Genomic DNA, 23,432 nt, shown 5'->3' on the forward strand with positions numbered 1-23,432 from the left:
TGAGACAGGAGGATTGCTTGAACCCAAGCGTTTGAGGTTGCAGTGAGGTATGATGATGCCATTGCACTCTAGCAAGGGTGACAGATTTCATCTTACCTCATATCATATATAAAAATTAATTTAAAATACATCACAGACCTAAATTTAAGAGCTAAAACTAGAAAACTTCCAAAAGAAATATGGGAAAACATCTTCATGACCTTAAATTAAGTAAAGTGTTCTTAGATATGATACCAAAACTATGAATTATAGAAATAACTGACAAACTGGGATTCATCAAAATTAAAAACTTCTGCATTTCAAAGCACATCAAGAAACAAAAAGAGAAGCCACAGACTGAGAGAAAATATATTAAAATCACATATCTTTAAAGGTCTCATATTCAGAATATTCAATAAGAAGATAGCCTAATTTTTTAAATGGGTAAAATATATGAATTGGCATTTAAGTAAAGAAGGTACAGAAATGTCCAATAAGCACATGAAAAGGTACTCACAACATTATCAGTAATCAAAAAACTGCATATTAAAACTACAATAAGATGCCTCTTTATACTCACTCAGATGGCTACAGAATAGAGAGAAAAAAAGGTGTTGGAGAGGATATGGAGAAACTGGAGCCCTTATATAATATACAATACTGATGAGAATGCAGGATACAGCTGCTATATAAATAGTTTGGTATTTCCTCAAAAGAGTAAACACAAAGTTACTACATGACCCAACCATTTCACTCCTAGGTACATACCAAAGAAAAAAGAAACATATATACCTCAATATATAAAATAGATGTATGTTCACAACATATAAAACTTTATGTTAACACAAAAACTTGTATATGAATATTCATAGCAGCGTAATTCATAATAGCCAAAGCGTAGAAACAACCAAACTGTCCATCAACTAATGAATAAGTATGGTATATTATAAAGCCATAAATGGCAATGAAGTACTAATTCATGTTACAACATGAATGAAACTTGAAAATATGGTGAGTAAAAGAACCCAGTTGCAAAAAAACATAAAGTGTATGATTGTATTTATATGAAAAATGTCCAGAAATGGCACATTTAAGGGACTCAGAAAGCAGATCAGTGGTTGCCTAGGGGTGGGAGTAGGGATTAACTATAAACCGATACAAAGGAACTTATGGGGGTGATGGAATGTCCTAGAACTGGACTGAAGTAATGGTTACAAAACTTAATAAATTTACTAAAAGTCACTGATGTCTACAATGAGTAAATTTTACATAAATAAAATATACCTTAATAAAACTACTTAACAAAAAAGATGTATAGAGGCCAGGCATAGTGGCTCACACCTGTAATCCTAGCACTCTAGGAGGCTGAGGCGGATGGAATGCCTGAGCTCACAGGTTTGAGACCAGCCTGAGCAAGAGCAAGACTCCATCTCTAAAAATAACTGGACATTGTGGCTGCCATCTGTAGTCCCAGCTACTCAAGAGGCTGAGTCAAGAGAATCACTTGAGTCCAAGAGTTTGAGGTTGCTGTGAGCTATGACATCATAGCAGCCTACCAAGGACAGAAGAAAAAAAAATGTATAGAGTATTATTTTTCAAATCACAAAAAATAGTGATTCTCTTCTCTCTGCTGTAATGTTACCAATTTGAGATTCTGAGTAATTGGTTTAACCCTCACAATAAGCAAACAAATAGATTTGTATTATTTCTATATCACAAACCAAGGAAATGAGACACAGAGAGATTAAGTAAGTTGTTATTTAATTAATCAATAGCAGAACCAGGGCTGGAACCCTTATTTATTTGACTTCAAGTAAAAATTGATAGGTACTTCATTTGTATGTAAGCATTTCTATATACATAATTTTTTTGAATACTGAGGTTTGTTTGCTTGTTTGTTTTTTTGAGATAGAGTCTCACTCTGTCACCCAGACTAGAGTGCCATGGCATCCGCCTAGCTCACAGAAACCTCAATCTCTTGGGTTTAAGAGATCCTCTTACCTCAGCTTCCCAAGTAGCTGGGACTATAGGCCTGCACCACCATAACTGGCTAGTTTGAGGTTTTTCTTTTTTTTTTTTTTTTCTATTTTAATAGAGATGGGGGTCTTGCTGGTCTCCACCACAGAGCTCAAGCAATCCTCCCTTCCTAGCCTCCCAGAGTGCCAGGATTACAGGCCTTAGCCAGCCTAAATTCTGAGGTTTTCAAAGGGAAATTCTTTAGATACCAAAGAGATCAGAAATAAGTTGCTAGAGTTGTAAAAAGAATACTTCATTGAAGTCAAAAGATCTGGGTTGATGAACATAATGTGAAAATGAGGGACGTGAACTAGAGTATTTCTTTTTTTTTTTTTTTTTTATTGTTGGGGATTCATTGAGGGTACAATAAGCCAGGTTACACTGATTGCAATTGTTAGGTTAAAGTCCCTCTTGCAATCATGTCTTGCGAACTAGAGTATTTCTAAAGGCCCTTTCAATTTTGCTTTACAAAATGAAATGACTTTCATAGAAAACTGAGACATTTTTCACCACTAGTTTTCTATAGTACAATTTAGCCACTCAGTAATCATTTGCTCCCTCCTAACTTTTTATATGTTTTAGAGGGTAGGGTAGAAACAACGCTCTCTATCTGGCCCCCTCTTTTTCCACTCGCATCATTCATAGTAAACCACTATTCTTTAGAAACAAAGTAACAATGGCAGAATTCAACAGAAATTATATACAATTCCTGATCAGAAATTGAAGGGAAAATATATCTATGGTTTGTGGGACTATATGTAGGAAAAGTCTAGATTTAGAATAAGTATGGAGAAAACAAACAAATACATTAAAGACCTTTTAAAGGTAACCACTAGAGCAATGGTTCTCAACCTTCCTAATGCCATGACGTATTTTCTTTTCTTTTTTTTTTTTTTTGTAGAGACAGAGTCTCACTGTACCGCCCTCGGTAGAGTGCCGTGGCGTCACACGGCTCACAGCAACCTCTAACTCTTGGGCTTACGCAATTCTCTTGCCTCAGCCTCCCGAGCAGCTGGGCCATGACGTATTTTCACTGTTACAAAGGGGTCATGTATTTTCATTGCTACAAAGGGGTCAACCCACAGGTTGAGAACTGCTGCACTAGAGGAATATACCTCCAGCCTAAAAGTAACAAAGTTATGAAAAATAATATTCACTCCATTTCTTTTCTTTTTTTTTTTTCTTTTTTGTAGAAACAGAGTCTCACTTTATGGCCCTCAGTAGAGTGCCATGGCATCACACAGCTCACAGCGACCTCCAACTCCTGGGCTTAAACAATTCTCTTGCCTCAGCCTCCCAAGTAGCTGGGACTGCAGGCACCCGCCACAACGCCCAGCTATTTTTTGGTTGCAGTTCAGCCGGGGCCGGGTTTGAACCTGCCACCCTCCGTATATGGGGCCGGCGCCCTACCAACTGAGCCACAGGTGCCGCCCCACTCCATTTCTTATGTAAACCTTATGTAAACCTTGAGTTTCATTTATATCTTAGAACTTATATATTAAGCTACAAAGATGTGCTCTTCCCAAGTAATCTATCCCTAAGGTTTTTTTTTTTAATTTATAAAAAGCACTATCAATGAGAAAGAAATACTTTATCATGATTACTTACTATTTTTTAAAATGACAAGGAAAGAGTTAATACTGTTTTTGTTATTCTCACATTAAAAGAGGGGATGGGATTGGGATTACCACTTCCTTGTGCCTTTAAATGCTTCCATTTCATAATAGAAAATACTTTTTTCCTGCTGCTTAATTTTTAAGAGACTATGTATCTCACTAAAGAACACAAGAATAATTCAAAGCCAAGGGGAAATACCAAACTTAAATATACTACCATTAAGTACTGCATAATGGTGAATGTTAGAAGAAACGCTTCTTTAAAAACATGAATAATCTTTCATAAGTCTCTATATTCAAACCACTACACTTTGCATTCTACAGTCTGGAAATGTTAAAATTAATTATTATAGACTGCATCAACCTATAATGTGTAGATCACCATATAACTGAGGCAAAAGAAGCTATAAAATGAAGGACCAAAGAATTGACCATGAACTGAACAATCTCAGAAAGACAGTTTTAATCTTCTAGGTGTTCAAGGTGGAGGTTTCCTTCCCTTATGCTGAAGGCCAGATCTCAAACCACTGAGTCAGTTTTACTCAGAGAAGTCATGAGGCAGCAGAGTGGATATGACAGTATGCCAACATGTCACACCCTGTCATAAATAGCACACCCTATTTCTGAGCACAGACCTGAAACATTAAAACAATGTTAATTAAAAGTCATTTGGGGGAAGTGAATGAATGTTACTGCTTCGTTCTTCTCTTACCTATCCCCATTATCTCCCATGAATTACAATGAACAACTTTCAAAGGGTAGTACAAACAGAAATCCCTTCAAAAGGCAGCTAGGTTGTATATAAAATGTACTCTTAAAATTTTCTCAGATTTTTATTTTAATAGATTTCAAAAATAAGTGAATTTTAATAAACTATTCAACTACACATACATGGCAAAAAGTTTTATTTTAAAGAACTAAAAGAATGGTTTTCTTTAAATCTTACTAGTATAGAACACATGAGAACAGTGCATAGTCCATCCCAGCTGCTCAACATTATGTAACAATATGGGTAGAGTCTAGAATCCTAATTCTGGTTTGCTATGCCAATCTAGTCAAATTGAACCCTTCTTTCTACTTATAGCACTTATTTACACTCTACGGCCTTTAAAATATATACATTATATATCTTTACATGTATTTTAGATTCTTCATTGTGATTAGACAGCTGGCTGAGGGCAGGAACCATGTCTTCTGCTTTCTAACGTAGAGTACAGCAGAATAACACAGGCTCTAGAGCCATACTACCTTGTTTCAAATCTAAGCTTGACCATCAGCTTTGTGATCTTAGCCAAGAAACTTACCCTACTTATGCCTCAGTTTTCACATTTTCAGAGGTAATGGCATATGGATGTTATAAAATTAATGCAAGTAAAAATTCTGAGGGCCTAAAAACGTACCTGGCACATAGTAAGCATTATAAAAATCCTAGTTATACTTACGTGTGTCCCTATGATACCATACCTATCACCAAGCCTTGCTCCTTTAGTAGATGTTCAATTATCTGGCAACTGGCTTTAAAAAAAAAGTGTGGCTATATCAGCAATACAATATCTCTCATCTTCACCATATAATTTATGAATTATGAACTCTCTACTGTTCTCAAATATCTTTAATTCTTCAAGATATTTTGCTCAATTAGTCTAAAATTTAGCATCATCTATTCCTACAATACAGTTGAAAAGGTGGTGGGACATAACTAAGTCACAGAACAAATTTTTCACTTGATTATTCTGCATCTGTTCCATAGTACCAGTTACTGAGTGTAATAAAGCAGGAAACCTCATGAATGTAATTTTAAACTAATTAGGTAGGCAACTTGAAGAGAAGGGGGGAAAAATGGTTAGAATGTCATATAGATTGTCAGAATAGAGGAAAGTTCCTCTTTTGAAAAATAATTTAGTTCCTAATTTTGACAGCAAAAAATTAAAACTTTTAGACATTTTTCACAACATAAAAAACTCTTTTACTATTAAAACCACAGTGAGACCACTTCACATTCATATGATACTAATATAGAAAAAAAAAAACAGAAAATAACAAGTGTCAACAAGGATGTGGAGAGACTGGAATGCTGGTAAGAATATAAAATGACACAGCCACTATAGAAAACAGTATGGTGTTTCCTCAAATACTTAAACACAGAGTTAATACATGAACTACTCCTATGAATACCCAAAAGACTGAATGCAAAGACTTGAACAGATATTTGTACACCAATGTTCACAGCAGCATTATTCACAATAAAATAAAGGTGAACACAACCAAAGTGTCCATCAACAGATAAACATAATATGGTAGGCAAATGGAATTCAGAAGAAAAGAAGAGTTGCAATCTTATTTTCAGATACACGTGGATTTAAAGCAACTAAAGTCAAAAAAGACAAAGATGGTCACTTTATATTGGTCAAGGGAAAAATACAACAAGAAGACATTTCAATTCTAAATATTCATGCACCCAATTTAAATGCTCCCAGATTCTTGAAACAGACCTTACTCAGTCTGAGCAATATGATATCTGATAATACCATAATAACAGGAGACTTCAACACTCCTCTTACAGAGCTAGACAGATCCTCTAAACAGAAATTAAACAAAGATACAAGAGATTTAAATGAGACCCTAGAACAACTGTGCTTGATAGATGCATACAGAACACTCCACCCCAAAGATAAAGAATATACATTCTTCTCATCACCCCATGGAACATTCTCCAAAATTGATCATATCCTGGGACACAAAACAAATATCAACAGAATCAAAAGAATTGAAATTTTACCTTGTATCTTCTCAGACCATAGGCACTAAAGGTGGAACTCAACTCTAACAAAAATGCTCGACCCCACCCAAAGGCATGGAAATTAAACAACCTTCTGTTGAATAACAGATGGGTGCAGGAAGAAATAAAACAGGAAATCATTAACTTCCTTGAGCATAACAACACTGAAGACACAAGCTACCAAAACCTGTGGGATACTGCAAAAGCAGTTTTGAGAGGAAAATTCATCGCTTTAGATGCCTACATTCGAAAAACAGAAAGAGAGCACATCAACAATCTCACAAGAGATCTTATGGAATTGGAAAAAGAAGAACAATCTAAGCCTAAACTCAGTAGAAGAAAAGAAATATCCAAAATCAAATCAGAGATCAATGAAATTGAAAACAAAAGAATCATTCAGAAAATTAATGAAACAAGGAGTTGGTTTTTTGAAAAAATAAATAAAATAGATAAACCATTGGCCAGACTAACGAGGAATAGAAAAGTAAAATCTCTAGTAACCTCAATCAGAAATGATAAAGGGGAAATAACAACTCATCCCCCAGAGATACAAGAGATCATCTCTGAATACTACCAGAAACTCTATGCCCAGAAATTTGACAATGTGAAGGAAATGGATCAATATTTGGAATCACACCCTCTCCCTAGACTCAGCCAGGAAGAAATAGAGCTCCTGAACACAACAATTTCAAGCACTGAGATCAAAGAAACGATAAAAAAATCTTCCAACCAAAAAATGCCCTGGTCCAGATGGCTTCACTCCAGAATTCTATCAAACCTTCAAGGAAGAGCTTATTCCTGTACTGCAGAAATTATTCCAAAAAATTGAGGAAGAAGGAATCTTCCCCAACACATTCTATGAAGCAAACATCAACCTGATACCAAAACCAGGAAAAGACCCAAACAAAAAGGAGAATTTCAGACCAATCTCACTCTTGAATATAGATACAAAAATTCTCAACAAAATCCTAGCCAATACATTACAGCTTATCATCAAAAAAGTCATTCATCATGATCAAGTAGGCTTCATCCCAGGGATGCAAGGCTGGTTTAACATATGCCAAGTCCATAAAAGTTATCCACCATATTAACAGAGGCAAAAATAAAGATCACATGATCCTCTCAATAGATGCAGAAAAAGCATTTGATAAAATCCAGCATCCTTTTCTAATTAGAACACTGTAGAGTATAGGCATAGGTGGCACATTTCTAAAACTGATTGAAGCTATCTATGACAAACCCACAGCCAATATTTTACTGAATGGAGTAAAACTGAAAGCTTTTCCTCTTAGAACTGGAACCAGACAAGGTTGTCCTCTGTCACCTTTACTATTCAACATAGTGCTGGAAGTTCTAGCCAATACAATTAGGCAAGACAAGGAAATAAAGGGAAGCCAAATGGGAGCAGAGGAGGTCAAACTCTCCCTCTTTGCTGACGACATGATCTTATACTTAGAGAACCCCAAAGACTCAACCACAAGACTCCCAGAAGTCATCAAAAAATACAGTAATGTTTCAGGATATAAAATCAATGTCCACAATTCAGTAGCCTTTGTATACACCAATAACAGTCAGATGAGAAGCTAATTAAGGACACAACTCCCTTCACCATAGTTTCAAAGAAAATGAAATACCTAGGAATATACCTAACGAAGGAGGTAAAGGACCTCTATAAAGAAAACTATGAAATCCTCAGAAAGGAAACAGCAGAGGATATTAACAAATGGAAGAACATACCATGCTCAGGGACAGGAAGAATCAACATTGTTAAAATGTCTATACTTCCCAAAGCAATCTACCTATTCAATGCCATTCCTATCAAAATACCAACATCGTACTTTCAAGATTTGGAAAAAATGATTCTGCGTTTTGTATGGAACCGGAAAAAACCCTGTATAGCTAAGGCAGTTCTTAGTAATAAAAATAAAGCTGGGGGCATCAGCATACCAGATTTTAGTCTGTACTACAAAGCGATAGTGGTCAAGACAGCATGGTACTGGCACAAAAACAGAGACATAGACACTTGGAATCGAATTGAAAACCAAGAAATGAAACTAACATCTTACAACCACCTAATCTTCAATAAACCAAACAAGAACATACCTTGGGGAAAAGACTACCTATTCAATAAATGGTATTGGGAGAACTGGATGTCTGCATGTAAAAGACTGAAACTGGACCCACACCTTTCCCCACTCACAAAAATTGATTCAAGATGGATAAAGGACTTAAATTTAAGGCATGAAACAATAAAAACCCTCCAAGAAAGCATAGGAAAAACACTGGAAGATATTGGCCTGGGGAAAGACTTCATAAAGAAGACTGCCATGGCAATTGCAACAACAACAAAAATAAACAAATGGGACTTCATTAAACTGAAAAGCTTCTGTACATCTAAGGAGACAATAACCAAAGCAAAGAGACAACCTACACAATGGGAAGGGATATTTGCATATTTTCAATCAGACAAAAGCTTGATAACTAGGATCTATAGAGAACTCAAATTAATCCACATGAAAAAAGCCAACAATCCCTTATATCAATGGGCAAGAGACATGAATAGAACTTTCTCTAAAGATGACAGACGAATGGCTAACAAACACATGAAAAAATGTTCATCATCTCTATATATTAGAGAAATGCAAATCAAAACAACCCTGAGATATCATCTAACCCCAGTGAGAATGGCCCACATCACAAAATCTCAAAACTGCAGATGCTGGCGTGGATGTGGAGAGAAGGGAACACTTTTACACTGCTGGTGGGACTGCAAACTAGTACAACCTTTTTGGAAGGAAGTCTGGAGAAATCTCAAAGCACTCAAGCTAGAGCTCCCATTTGATCCTGCAATCCCATTACTGGGCATCTACCCAGAAGGAAAAAAATCCTTTTATCATAAGGACACTTGTACTAGACTGTTTATTGCAGCTCAATTTACAATCACCAAAATGTGGAAACAGCCTAAATGCCCACCAACCCAGGAATGGATTAACAAGCTGTGGTATATGTATACCATGGAATACTATTCAGCCATTAAAAAAAATGGAGACTTTACATCCTTCGTATTAACCTGGATGGACGTGGAAGACATTATTCTTAGTAAAGCATCACAAGAATGGAGAAGCATGAATCCTATGTACTCAATTTTGATATGAGGACAATTAATGACAATTAAGGTTATGGGGGGGGAAGCAGAAAGAGGGACGGAGGGAGGGGGTGGGGCCTTGGTGTGTGTCACACTTTATGGGGGCAGGACATGATTCCAAGAGGGACTTTACCTAACAATTGCAATCAGTGTAACCTGGCTTATTGTACCCTCAATGAATCCCCAACAATAAAAAAAAAAAGAAAAAATATGGTGTATATATATATATATATATGTGTGTATATATATATATATATATATATTTGTTTTTTTTTTTTTTTTTTTGCCAATGTATTGTTCAACCTTAGAAGGAACTCTTTTTTTTCTGGAACAACCATCAGAGCTGTCATCATACAACATATAATAACACACGACAACAATAATGAACACCATTGAGCAAGACACCACCATACAAACACAGCTGTGAGGCACTGATATATCAAGGTTATAAAACGTAAGTGCGTGATGGAAACTTCGCAAAATTGTCAGACCTCATATGTCTCATAGGGTATCATAATAAAACACAAATAATATTTTTTTATTAAAGATCATATTAAAGTTCTTGAAAGAAAATTTGTTTAATCAAATATCTTTGCTAAATAACACTCTAATGAAAGAATAATTGGAACAGTAATGTAAACACAATTTACCATGCTACTCATTTACAAAAACATTTGCCTTTTGTCCATTAAACTCTTATTTATACAGAACATGAACTACAAACCAAGTTATTTTTTAGAACACTTGATTCTCTAACGTAGGCTTTCTCAACCTAGTTACTCTTGATATTTGGGGCAGGATAAGTCTTTGCTGTGAGAGACACTATATACTGTAGAGAATGTTAGCAGTATGTGGGCCTCTACCCAGAAGTATCAGTGGCTCCCCTCCCCAACCCCAGATGTGACAACCAAACATTTCTGCAAAACTTGCTAATGTTCCCCAAAGGGGCACATTCCCCAACTGAGAACTACCACTGTTAAGGATTGAACAACTTTCACAGAACTTCAGACTCTCCCCTATTCTTTCTACTCGAAATTTAGTAAATATTAGCAACCTCTTTTTCCAGTGGTTTTCAAATTTTATATCGCGTACCCATGGCCCTAGAGCACCAGGGAAATGCCTCAGAAGCATCTATGGGGTAACCAGAGCAGATCTACTTTCATTTTCTGGGGTTCTGGATATTTTCTTTTGGGGTAAAGAGTTTGGAAATCCTAACATAGACATTTCACTAACAACAAACTTCATAAGCAGTGAATAAAAGATAGCAATTTTTCCCCCTTCCTTCTCTTTATTTTTAAATTCAAGCTCAGTTTTGGAAAACCTGACATCTGGAAAAGCACTAGCAGAGCAGAGCAGACAGTGAAGTGGAGACCAAAAGGCAAGCTGAATATGTAGCTTATCTATATTTCTTCAAATAAACAGAACCTGAAAAATAGTTTTTAAAACATTGCAGTACTTCCTACTGTGCTTAGATGTTCAAGGCCCTGCATTAAAAAAATCAAGTCCAAGTTTCCTATTCAAGAGAAATTAATAAATGAAATACTATAATTATGTATTAGCTCTGTCTTATTTTTTATTAGCCGTTTTAAATTTCTAAAAATCTATTTGATTCCTAAACTAAAAGTAAATATCCTCACTCTCCCCTATCTTTAAAGCTCTCTTAAGTCAGCGTCTCAACCTGTGGGTTGCGACCCCTTTGTAACAATGAAAATACATCCTGCACGTCAGATATTTACATTACAATTCATAACAGTAGCAAAATTACAGTTATGAAGTGGCAACAAAAACAATTTTATGGTTGGGAGTCACCACAACATGAGGAAATTGCATTAAAGGGTCGCGGCATTGGAAGGCATTAGGAAGGCTGAGAACCACTGTCTTAAGTTAACCATCTTAAACAGGAGAGCATTATCTGTCATATGCTGAATCTTCTGTATCAGGAGAGCTCAAATTTTATTGTGCTTTCAAATTACCTGGGTGCTTGTTAAATATAATTCCTGGGCAAAGTTCCCACACATTTTGATTGGTAGGAGATGGAGGAAGGCCTAAGGATCTGTATTTTTAACATGCATTCCAGGTGGTATTTATGTAGATGATCTGAAGGAATCACTTTGTCAAACACTGGTCAAAATCCTGAATGTAACATACACATTATGTAGTATTATTATGAAATTCTAGCATTCTCTATCCATAGACTACACCATACAAGGTATTACCCCTAGCCTCTGGTCAACTCATCTAAGATCTAAAAATAAATTTTAAATACTATACAATTAAAATGGTCCAGGGTAGTATGTGAACAAAGAAATAGAAAACTAGATATTACTGATTCATGTTATGATGAATAGCCAGACTATAAAATTTGACAAATGCATATCATTAATCTTTCCCTCATGTAAAAACTACACTTATCCCAACTATAATTTTATATAAGACATACTAAAAACAAAAACTTCACTGGTTATGAAAATTCTAGCTCTTTGATAAAGGTTTTCATGTACCATAAAAATACTTGCCTCTAACAACTAGTATAGTTAGTTTTTAAAATTTATTTCTTTAGTCTTTTATCTTCTTCCTGGATACACATTAAGTTGATGTTCTAAGATGCAAAGCAATAAAAGTTCTTGTATCATTTCTGATATTCAATCATTAGTACTACAGTCCTACTCCATTGTGAAGACCTGAAAATACTCCATAAGTTGACTCCCAAAGGGATTGTTAACAAACTGGTCAACATATGGAGGTGATTAACATATGAAATTAGGCCTACTGTATGATAAGTACATGTATGTGCATGTCCAGACTATAAAAACTCTGTCGATGTTAGGAGGTGGTCAATGTAAAGTGGTGGTCAACTATGGAAGATCTACTGTATTTAAGCCAATAGCAAAATCAGTTTTGTCTTCTCCATTTTTGACCCACAGATAGTCAAAGCAGATAGCACCACTTTTTCCTTTGCACTTAATATGTCTCCCAAAATACCCAATTTTCTCAACACATGAGGCTGGGCGCAATGGCTCACATCTATAATACCAGCCCTTTGAGAGGCTGAATCAGAAGAATCACGTAAGGCCAGGAGTTTGAGACCAGATAGGCAATAGTGAGATCCCCATCTCAACAAAAAAATTAAAAATTAGCCAGTTGTGGTAGCACGTGACTATAATCCCAGTTACCTGGGAGGCTGAGGCAGGAAGATCACTTGAACCCAGGAGTTTGAGGTTCCAGTAAGCTATGATGACACCACTACACTTTAGCCCAGGCAAGAGAATAAGTTGCTATCTCAAAAAAACAAAGACGATACATGATGAACAATCCTATGCTTGTCATATTTTTTTCCTGTACCAGACAAAATTCGGATTGCTGATAAAACATACCGATGTTTCACACTTCACCTAACATTCCAAATGAATTCTAATGAACATTTCATGAATCTCAGGCTGATGGTACATTCAGTCATTGATTATTTCAGCAGTAAAACAGGAGTTAGTTCCATGGATTCCGTGCTCCTTTGAGACTCAGGGTGGCTTTTGTCCTTAAGGTACAGAATACCACGAATAAAAATGAGGCAATCAAACACTGACTTAGTCCTAGAGCCAGCCTTAGCTCCTGAAGAATATCTATCTCCAAAAGCTTCCAAAGAAATTCAGAAAAGAAAAACAGTATGTGGAAAACTAAAACCAAAAATAAGATGACCCAGTGAAAAAGGGCAAAGAAAAAAAGTAGAAGTGAGTTTTTGTTTATTTGTTTTTGTTTTTGTGTTGAACTATGTACAGAGCAACATGAACAAGGCAAAGAGAAATTCAGGGCTTGGCAGGGGAGACTGCAATGACAGCAAATGACAAAGAGAAAGCTGAACTACTTGATCTCTATTAGTAGAGGGTAAATCAAACACTGGATTAGAGTCTCTAATTCTGAGCAAGTCACAACCTGCTTTACCTCAGTTTCTTAATCTATCACCTTATCTATATCACAAAGTTGCTATGAGGAACATCAAGGAAAATGTGTGTCAGGCATATCCAAATACTATATAAATACAAATTTTTAATTACTTTATGAACAAAACAGAAACATAAAAAGGAAAACAGAACAAGAGGTAAAAAAGAATTTATTCATATATTTATTCAAAGGTGAACTTCTACATGCTGATTTTTTGAGGACTAAGAAAAGTACGCAGGGACCTTTTGTCTGCATCATTAGTGTTTGTGTATTTAACATGTTGCCTAAGGCAACTCTTATTCTTCCAATTTGCTGTCCAAAGGGGGAAAAAAAAAGTTGGACACACCTATAATAATTTAAAAGAACATGAAAGAACCATATTATCAAGGTCTATACAGGCTGCTTTAATAAAATACCTTAGATTAATTTATAAATGATAGAAATTTATCTCTCACATTTCTGGAGGTTGAGAAGTCCAAGATCAAGTACCACCATATTCAGTTAGTGAAGGTTTGCTTTCTGAATCATAGATGGTTCCTCTTGCTGTGTCCTCACATGGCACAAAAGACAGCTCCTTTGAAACTCTCTTATAGGGGTACTAAACCCATTCATTACTTATCACCTCCTAAAGGTCCCACTCCTTACACCCCTTTATACTATCACATTGGCTAAGTCTCAACATATGAATTGGGGGCGGGGGACTAAAATTCAAAACATAGCATATTCCAAATCTTAATTGGGCTTTATTTATAAGATCATGCTATTTCCTTCATTCATAGTATTTTACTTTTAAATATAAATAAATCTATTTCAAAATGCAATTTTACTAGCTATTTGGAAGATAAATTTAATTTTTTTTTTTTTTTTTTTTTTTGTAGAGACAGAGTCTCACTTTATGGCCCTCAGTAGAGTGCCGTGGCCTCACACAGCTCACAGCAACCTCCAACTCCTGGGCTTAAGCGATTCTCTTGCCTCAGCCTCCCGTGTAGCTGGGACTACAGGCGCCCGCCACAACGCCCGGCTATTTTTTGGTTGCAGTTCAGCCAGGGCCGGGTTTGAACCCGCCACCCTCAGTATATGGGCCAGCGCCTTACCGACTGAGCCACAGGCGCCGCCCAAATTTAATATTTTTTTAAACTAAAATATTAAAACATCATGAGACACTTAAATAGAATAGTTATGTAATAGCCCAAAAACCTACTCAGGCCAAATACGCAAAAAAAAAAGAAAGAAAGAAAGAAATTACTATTTGCAACAGCATCAGTTACTTTATTATTCAAATACTTCCAGTTAACTCTATTCCAAAATAAAAATAATTTCATGCCAAGTTCTCAATATATGGCATGGATTTGTAAAATAAGAACAATGATATCTATCTCATTTAACAAGGCTAATTATGGAAAGAGAATGAGATATATTATGCATGAATATGTTTTGGGTAGTTATGAAGCCCTATGTAAATGTTGGGTATTATATAAGGCTATATTTAGCATTTCAACTTCAGATTAATGAATTAAATCATAAATTATAAAAACTGACAACATATTTTCTTTAAAAATTGAGCAAAAGCACTTTCATTAAGCAGTTCTTTTTTTAAAAAAAAAGTAATGTTTAATAATGACTAATGATCTAAATAATGAAATCATAAAAGACCTTCCTACTAATATACATGTACTACTAGTGAATTCTTCTTCTATGTAGATGCCTCAATGTACACAAGTGTTTTGATTTACTGAAATGAGTACACTTCTTCATGCAACCCCTATCTCCATAAGGCTACAGTATGTGTTTAATAAAGAAACAGTTACTTTAAGTTATAAACTATTAAAATAAATAAAACTCCTTTTCAATCAGCAGTTACAATAGAGGAAATAAAATATATATATGTATTATATATAAAGATAAGTAGAAAACATCAAGTTAGATGATAAAAAATGTCCATAACAGAAATGTAAGCCAAATTTAATACAAGTTCAGAAGGGAAAAGTTATTTCTTTCTTCTTTTTTTTGTTTGAGACAGAGTCTCACTTTGTCACCCTTGGTAGACTGCTATGGCATCACAGCTCATAGCAACCTCAAACTCTTGGGCTTAAGCAATTCTCTTGCCTCAGCCTCCCAAGTAGCTGGGACTACAGGCTCCTGCCACAATGCCTGGCTATTTTTAGAGATGAGGTCCAACTCTAGCTCAGTATGATCTTGAACTCATGAGCTCCAGCAATCCACTCTCCTGGACCTCCCAGAGTGCTAGGATTACAGGTGTGAGCCACTGCGCAGGCTGGAAAGGTTATTTCTATCCATGGGGAAAAGCAGTCAAAGAGATGTGAAGAAAGACCTCAAGAAAGTTCTATTTGTACTAGGTCCTAAAGGATGAATAGTATTTTAAAATATCCCTAAATAAAATATATATTTCCCTTAAAAAGAAAATAAAAAAAATTACTCCTTTCCATGGAAGGAAAATGCTTCCAAATCCCTTGGGGTGGGGGGTAGACCCGAAAACTGTATCTCAGTAAACAGCACCAACATTCCTCCAGTATTCATTCATCATTAAACCAGAAGTTACCATTGACATATCTCCCTCTCTCTCTCTCCTTATTTCCCTGGCCCCATATCCATTCCCTCAACACATTTTATTGACTTTAACCTCTTAAATATCTCTCAAATCTGTCTGCTTCTCTCTTCTTCATCATCTTCCTAACCCAAATTACCATCAAGTCTTACCCAAACTATAACAGCCTCCTGGCTGGTCTCCCTGTTCCACAAGAATTCATCTTCTACAGTGCAACCAGAGTGATTTTTTTGAAAGCCAAGACACAGGTATCACTTTCCAGACCCAAATCCAAAAAGTTATCAAATGGAACTCGAAGACATAGCTATGTCTCTAGCCTTATTTTATACCACGTACCCTCTCTTTGTCTATGCTCCAGCTAGTGTGATCTTTATGCAAAGTTCCTAAAATTTGCCATGCTCACTAACACCAGAGGCTGCATATGCTATTTTCTTCATTTAGAACATTCACCTACTACTAACACTCTTTAAGTCTTAGTAGAAATACCATTTCTCCAAGAAAGTTTTCCCTATGTTCCCACACTAAACTAAATCATTTAGTTATACACTTTTAAGACATCATATACTTTCTTCTAAAGTATTTCTTAGAGTTACAATTTTATATTACTTTATGTTTTTTCTGATTAACAATTTCTTCCCTGACAAGACTGTACACACCGTTAGGACAGGCCCATAAATAATTTTGCCTTACATTAAATCTGCCAACATATGTTTTTGTTCCTATGCCAATATGTTTTCTTTTCTCTTAAAATATCTATGGCAAACCAACAAATATAGGCATAATTGACCTGCCTATACTACATGTAGTATAGGGTCCAATTCAACACCCTTACCAGCTCTCCCACACATTTCCTATTGCATATTTAACAAAATAACTTTTTTTCACCTGAGAGTTAGTATGATTTAGTAGCTGCTAATATAGAGCCTAAGAAGTTCAATCTAAACCTAGAAAAACTAAACAAAAATAAAATAAGCCTAGAAAAACTGACTTTGCTTGCCAAAAAAACAGCATTTTTAAAGAAGAGAAGAAAGTACTTTAGTGACTTGTTTAGGTCAAACAAGTATGTCCAATTTCAGGTACACCATTTACAAGAAGAGATTTGCTATGAAATTTTTGTAGTCAGGTTTATTCTGTTAGACATCGATAGTCTGTGGTATATTTGGAAATAAGATATGAAGGTTTCCATTGTATTATGTCATATGGCTACATGGGTGACATGAAGGAGATATAGAGATCTCTTTGTAGCACTAAATAATAAATGGCACTAAAGAAACCCACCTTGTCAAAGTTGCAATACCTCAGGATCATACTTTCCTGAAGAAATGAATACACCAGATTTAAAACTGCAGAAAGGGAAGAAGACCACCACTGATTTATTCTATAACATATCATTTAGGCCCAACCAGATAAGAAGGAGACTTCTATCAGCCAACCCGTAGTAACAAGGACAAGATTTACCTTCCTGTCTCCAACTAAAAAAGGCATTTTCTGACATTTTTAAATACCTTTAAAATATAACTGGCTATTTGAAGTGATATCAATATTTTACTGTGATGTTTACAAGTAGAAGTAAAATGATGACAGTAATAGCACAAAGGCCAGAAGGAGAAATGGAAGTATGATGTTTAGGTGCTTTTTTTTTTTTTTTTGTGCTTTTTGGCCGGAGCTGGGTTTGAACCTGCCACCTCCGGCATATGGGACCGGTGCCCTACTCCTTGAGCCACAGGCACCACCCTGATGTTTAGGCTCTTATACATGAAGGTAGTCTATTGTAAATTAAACACACAACTAATGAAAAAGGCAGAGAAAGAGTAAAAAGAGGGATAAGAATAGATAGGACAAAGAAAAAATAAATTGCAAGAGAACAGATTTAACCTTAACCATAATCATACTAAATATAAATAGCCTAAATACTCCAATCAAAAGACAGAATAAAAGATTCAATTATATACTGTTTATAAGAAACTTACTTGAAATATAAACCAACAAGCAGGTTAAAAGTAAAAGGATAGAGAAAAACATTCTACGCTAACATTTATAACAAGAAAGTTAGAGTGGCTTCCAGGTTCCAGAACAAAGACTATTAACAAAGATAAAGAGGACCACTTCATAATAAATAAGACATAATAACCAGCAGGACATAATATTCCTAAATGTTTATGGTCCAATAATAAAGCTTCAAAATATACAAAGCAGGGAGATACCTGTGGCTTAAGGAGTAGGGCGCCAGCCCCATATGCCAGGGGTAACGGGTTTGAGCCTGGCCCGGGCCTAAACTGAAAAGAAAAAAAAAAAAAAATATGGTGTGTGTCACACTTTATGGGGGCAAGACATGATTGCAAGAGGGACATTACCTAACAATTGCAATCAGTGTAACCTGGCTTATTGTACCCTCAATGAATCCCCAACAACAACAAAAAAAAAAAATATATGCACACACACACACAAAGCAAAACGTGAAAATCAGGAAGAATATAAAAGACTTGCATGATCCTAGCAACTAAAAGCAATTAATATTCATACAACACTCCACCCCACAACAGGAAAATAAACAATTGTTTTAAGTACACCCTATATTCTGGGCAGTAAAAACAGAGAACATATATTCTCTGACCACAAAATGGAAATCAGTAACAAAATGATATCTGGAAAATCCTCAAATATTTGGAAACTATAATACACTTCTATACAGCCTATGTGTCCAAGAAGAAATCAAATGCAGTATGAGAAATTATTTTGTAAACTGAATAAAAATGAAAACACAACATAATTTGTGGGATTCAACTATAGTAATACTTAGACCATTACAAGCACTAAAATGCCTAAATTGTATTAGGAATGAAGAAAAATCTCAAATCAATTAGCTTCTGCCTTAAGAAATTACAAAAAGGATGATGGGCAGCAAGATGGTGTCTGCCAGCAGGGTCATGCAGGTAGTCAAGCCGCACACTCCATTAATACGATTTCCTAACAGAAGAAACAATCCTAAACCCAATGTATGAAAAGCTTTGAGATCAGCAGGACTACCGTCTCACTCTTCTGCAATTTCCCAGCATTCTAAAGGAAGTAAATCACCAGATTTGCTGATGTATTAGGGTCCACCAGACACTGCAGAAATAATAAAAACATCACCTCAGAAAAACAGAAGGAAACTTGTGTCTCAAGAAGAAATTGAACATATCCAACATGTAGGTCCAGAGTAATCACTATGGCTGCTGTTTGTCATCAGACAAAAGAAATTACCTTTACAATAAATGACTTCCAAAATGAAAAAGGACAAATTGTATATTGAACAACTTTAATAAATCTTGTATAAAAAAAAAAGACATAGAAAATTTAGATGAAAAAAAAGAAAATTAAAAAAGATTATTGGCAAATTAATAATAAATGAAACCTGAAATAAAATTAAGGAAATGATAAAAATCAAAACAGAAATCAATGAAATTTTAATTTTTTAATAAAATAGAAAAAAATGAAACCAAAATCTGATTTGCAGATCAATAAAGTGAATAAATCAGACTGACTAGGACAAAATACGGAAGATACAAAATAACAGCATCAGGAATAAGAAAAGTAAGATCTGGGTGGCGCTCGTAGCTCAGTGGGTAGGGCACCAACCACATACACCCATGCCGGTGGGTTCAAACCCGGCCCAGGCCAGCTAAACAGCAATGACAACTGCAACAACAACAACAAAAAAAAAAAAATAGCCAGGCATTGTGGTGGGTACCTGCAGTCCCAGCTACTTGGGAGGCTGAGGCAAGAGAATCACTTAAGTCCAAGAGGTTGAGGTTGCTGTGACTTGTGATGCCACGGCATATACTCTGTCTCAAAAAAAAGAAAGAAAGAAAAGTAAAAGAAATTCTAAAGACATTAAAAATAGAAGGAAATACTATGAACAATTTTATGTTGATACATTTGACAATTTAAACAAAAAGAACACATTTCTTCCAAAACATACACACACACACACACAAACTCACTCAAGAATAAATAACCTAAATAGCCCTGTGTCTATTAAAGAAATTAGATCTGAAGTGAGTCACCTTCCCACAAAGGAAAGTCCAAGTCCAGATGCTTCTTTGATTAACTGGATCAAATGTATAGGGAAGAAATAATGCCAATTCCACACAAACTCTTCCAGAAAACTGAAAAGAAGTAACACTTTACGTGCATACTATAAAATCAGAATACTCTGAAACCAGAAGCATAAGAAATTTAAAAACCAATATTCTTCATGAACACAGATACAAAATTCTTAACATACTTCTAGTAAAATCAAATCGAACAACACATAAAAAGGATAACAACATATCATGACCAAGTAAGGTTTATGTCAGGATTGTAAGTTGGTTTAAAACTCAAAATTCAATGTAATTCACAATATTAACACACTATAAAAGAAAAAAAAAATCTGATACCTTCAACAGATGCAGAAAATGCTTTTGAGAAAACCCAACATCCACTTCTAATTTTTAAAATAGCTCTTAAAAAAAGAACATCTTCAAATTGATAAAGGGCATCTATTATTTAAAAAACAAAAAACTAAGGGTAGCATCATACTTAAAGAACAAAAGACTAAATCTTTTTCCACCCTAAGATTAGGATGTAGGTAAGAATATCCATTTCAACACTATTATTAAACATTACACTGGAGGTTCTAGCCAATGTAACCAGAAAAGAAATGAAAGACATCCTAATTGGGAAAAGAAAAAGTAAAACTATGTTTACTTGCAGACAACATAATCCTCTATGTAGAAAAGGCAATGAATTCTACAAAAAGACTACTAGAAATAAGTGAGGTTAGCAAGGTTTCAGATATAAGATAAAAATATAAAAAAATCTATTGTATTTCTATATACTAGCAACAAATAATCAGAAATTTAAAATTTGAAAACCATACCATTCACAATATTATCAAAAAAGCTATACCCCAGAGGAATTGATACAACAGACTACCCATATTTATAAAGTGTAATTCAAAGGATACTTCATGTTTATAAAGTATAATTCAAAGGATATAATTCACATATTTATAAAGTATAATTCCTTTGAATTATACTTTAATACTCAGCAATACAAAGGAATTACTGATACATGTAACATGGATGAATCTCAAAAAATGCCAAATGAAAGTCAGCCTAGAAAAGATTATGTATCACATGATTCTATTTATAGTTGGCTCTCCATGAATTCCACATCTGTCAACAGTAGATCAAAATTATTCTGGAAAAAGAAAACAATAAAACGCTACAAAATATAAATAAAAAAAATATAGTATAACTATTTACTTAGCATTTACACAACAATACATACTTAGAAGTAATCTAAAGATGATTTAAAAGTATACAGGAGGGTAAGTGTAGGTTATACACAAATAGTATACCATCTTTTATATAAGGGACTTGAGTATATGCAGATTTTGGTATCCATGGGAGTTCCTGGAACCAATTCTCCTGGGTCCACAGGAAAAAGCACTAGAAAGGCCTCAGATTTCCTTACAGAGTGCTGGGCACACAGGGGCATTCTTGAAATTTATAAATATACATAAAATTACACATAGTCAAGCCCAAGGAAACCATGGGGGTAAATCTATGACTGTGAATTGCACAAACTACAATGTGCAAACAGACTATAGTCAGGCAAGGGGATGTTTTATGTTGTCAGTCACTGCCCTAGAGATAGGGCAAATCTACCTTTTCTGAACAATTATTTATAAAACGATAGTAAAAACCTTCTGTTATAAGAACTGAGAAGAAGGCAATTAAGAGTCACCTTCCTTCAGACCAAACCTGAGTTACAGATTTACTCCTAATAATAATGCTGTCATCTATAGTGATTTCACATTTCAAATTAATAAAATATTGAGGGGGTGGAGACAAGATGGCTGACTGAAGCCAGCTTTCCACAGAAGCTCCCATCCAGAAGGAGAGTTAAAGGACAGAAATTTAGCAAGCAACCTGGTGGATTAGAGCTGCACAAAGAGAGAAGGTTGAAGAACGCACATCAACCCCGCTGAGGTGAGCTGCGACCCCAAGGATACAAACAAAGGGTACAAAATCCATCACCAAGCAGACGGTAGTCCCCTACCCCATGAGAACAGCTCGGAATGCCCCACAAACAAAGAAGCAGAGTTCAAAGGTCCTCCCACTGCACTCCACGGGAGGACTGTATAAAAACTGGACCTACCTCCCCTACTAGGGTGCCATGGCATTCTCCTGCCAGGCATAAAACTGAATAAAACTGTATATATTCTCTTCTGAGCTCCCAGCACTCCCCTCCACTCTCACTCTGAGGTTTGGAGGCCTGTCCCGAGGAGTCCAGATTCTTGGGTGATATCCTGAGGGGTGTGGACAGGGCCTAAACTGCAACTGGTCAGTGCAGCCTCTGGGGCACAGGAGTGAGGAGAGGACGGTAGGCTGAGAGGGAACCACACCAGAGAAGGCGGTGCCCCAAGGCACAGAACAGCAGCTGCCTTTGGGAATAATAGGGCTCACTCCTGGATATTCTCAAGCCACACCCCCTGTCTCCCTGGGCAACCAGAGGTTGCCACTCAGGTGGCAACCACCACAGAAAAGATCTGGGACCGAAACGCAGGCCCACTGAGTAAAGGGTTTACCTGAGGCGGTACCAGCCTGGGTGGAGCATGGGGACTAGAAACGCACGCACAGAGCTGGGAAGTTCCCAGGGCAGGGCTGACCCAGAGGACCGCTTTACTGAGCCTAAGATGCACCCTGCCCTCAGGGGATCTGCAGCCTATAGACAAAGGAAGACAGGAGGCTAGAACTGACAGGTAACCAAATACAAACCTGCAGGAGCAAAGAAAGGGCCTGAGGCACAGGCTCTGAGAACTCAAAACAGCTTCTCTTCTGCCAGGGAATTTAGCAGGGACAGAAACAAATTCCCTCAAAGTAGTTCTGTTCTGTTCTGTCAGTAACATCAATCAGGGGCGAGGCTGGAACTGAGTGAACACCCCCCAGCCTCCATCAAGTGCCCAAGGTTGTCAGGCCTCACCTCCCACTGATAGATACGCAGAGCGCAGAGGCCTGGCTGAGCAGAAATAGATTTCCTTGTGATTCAGGCAGGTGCAAACCCCTGGAGTATCTGTTCACTTCAGGGAACTGGGTCAAAGCCCTGCGGGACTATCAGTGACTGGGTGTGACAGAGGTGCAAGGTGGGGAAGGAGGCATCAACATTCCCAGACTGATCTATTTGCTGGGTGGGTCCTCCTGACTCCACAGAGCACCGGCGCAAGCCATATCTGAGTAGTAACCAGACCCCTGTGATCCAGTTGCCAGAGAGCTTTTTAACTCTCCCACCTGAGACAGGTGCTGACTGAGACAATTGATTTGGATCTTTTGAACTGAGCCAATAGCCCCAGGACTATTCAGGTGG

At 36.3% G+C, this 23,432-nt stretch overlaps 1 protein-coding gene and 1 pseudogene across 3 annotated transcripts in view; one reads left to right on the plus strand and one right to left on the minus strand.

Moving 5' to 3' along the window:
• Nucleotides 1-23,432, minus strand: part of RASAL2 (RAS protein activator like 2) — a 445,700-nt gene that overhangs the window by 403,969 nt on the left and 18,299 nt on the right. The gene's annotated exons all lie outside the window — the stretch shown is intronic.
• On the plus strand, nt 18,929-19,296 carry LOC128596788 (alpha-ketoglutarate dehydrogenase component 4-like; annotated as a pseudogene).

Source organism: Nycticebus coucang, chromosome 10, assembly GCF_027406575.1.
Source record: "Nycticebus coucang isolate mNycCou1 chromosome 10, mNycCou1.pri, whole genome shotgun sequence".
NCBI classification, from domain to species: domain Eukaryota; kingdom Metazoa; phylum Chordata; class Mammalia; order Primates; family Lorisidae; genus Nycticebus; species Nycticebus coucang.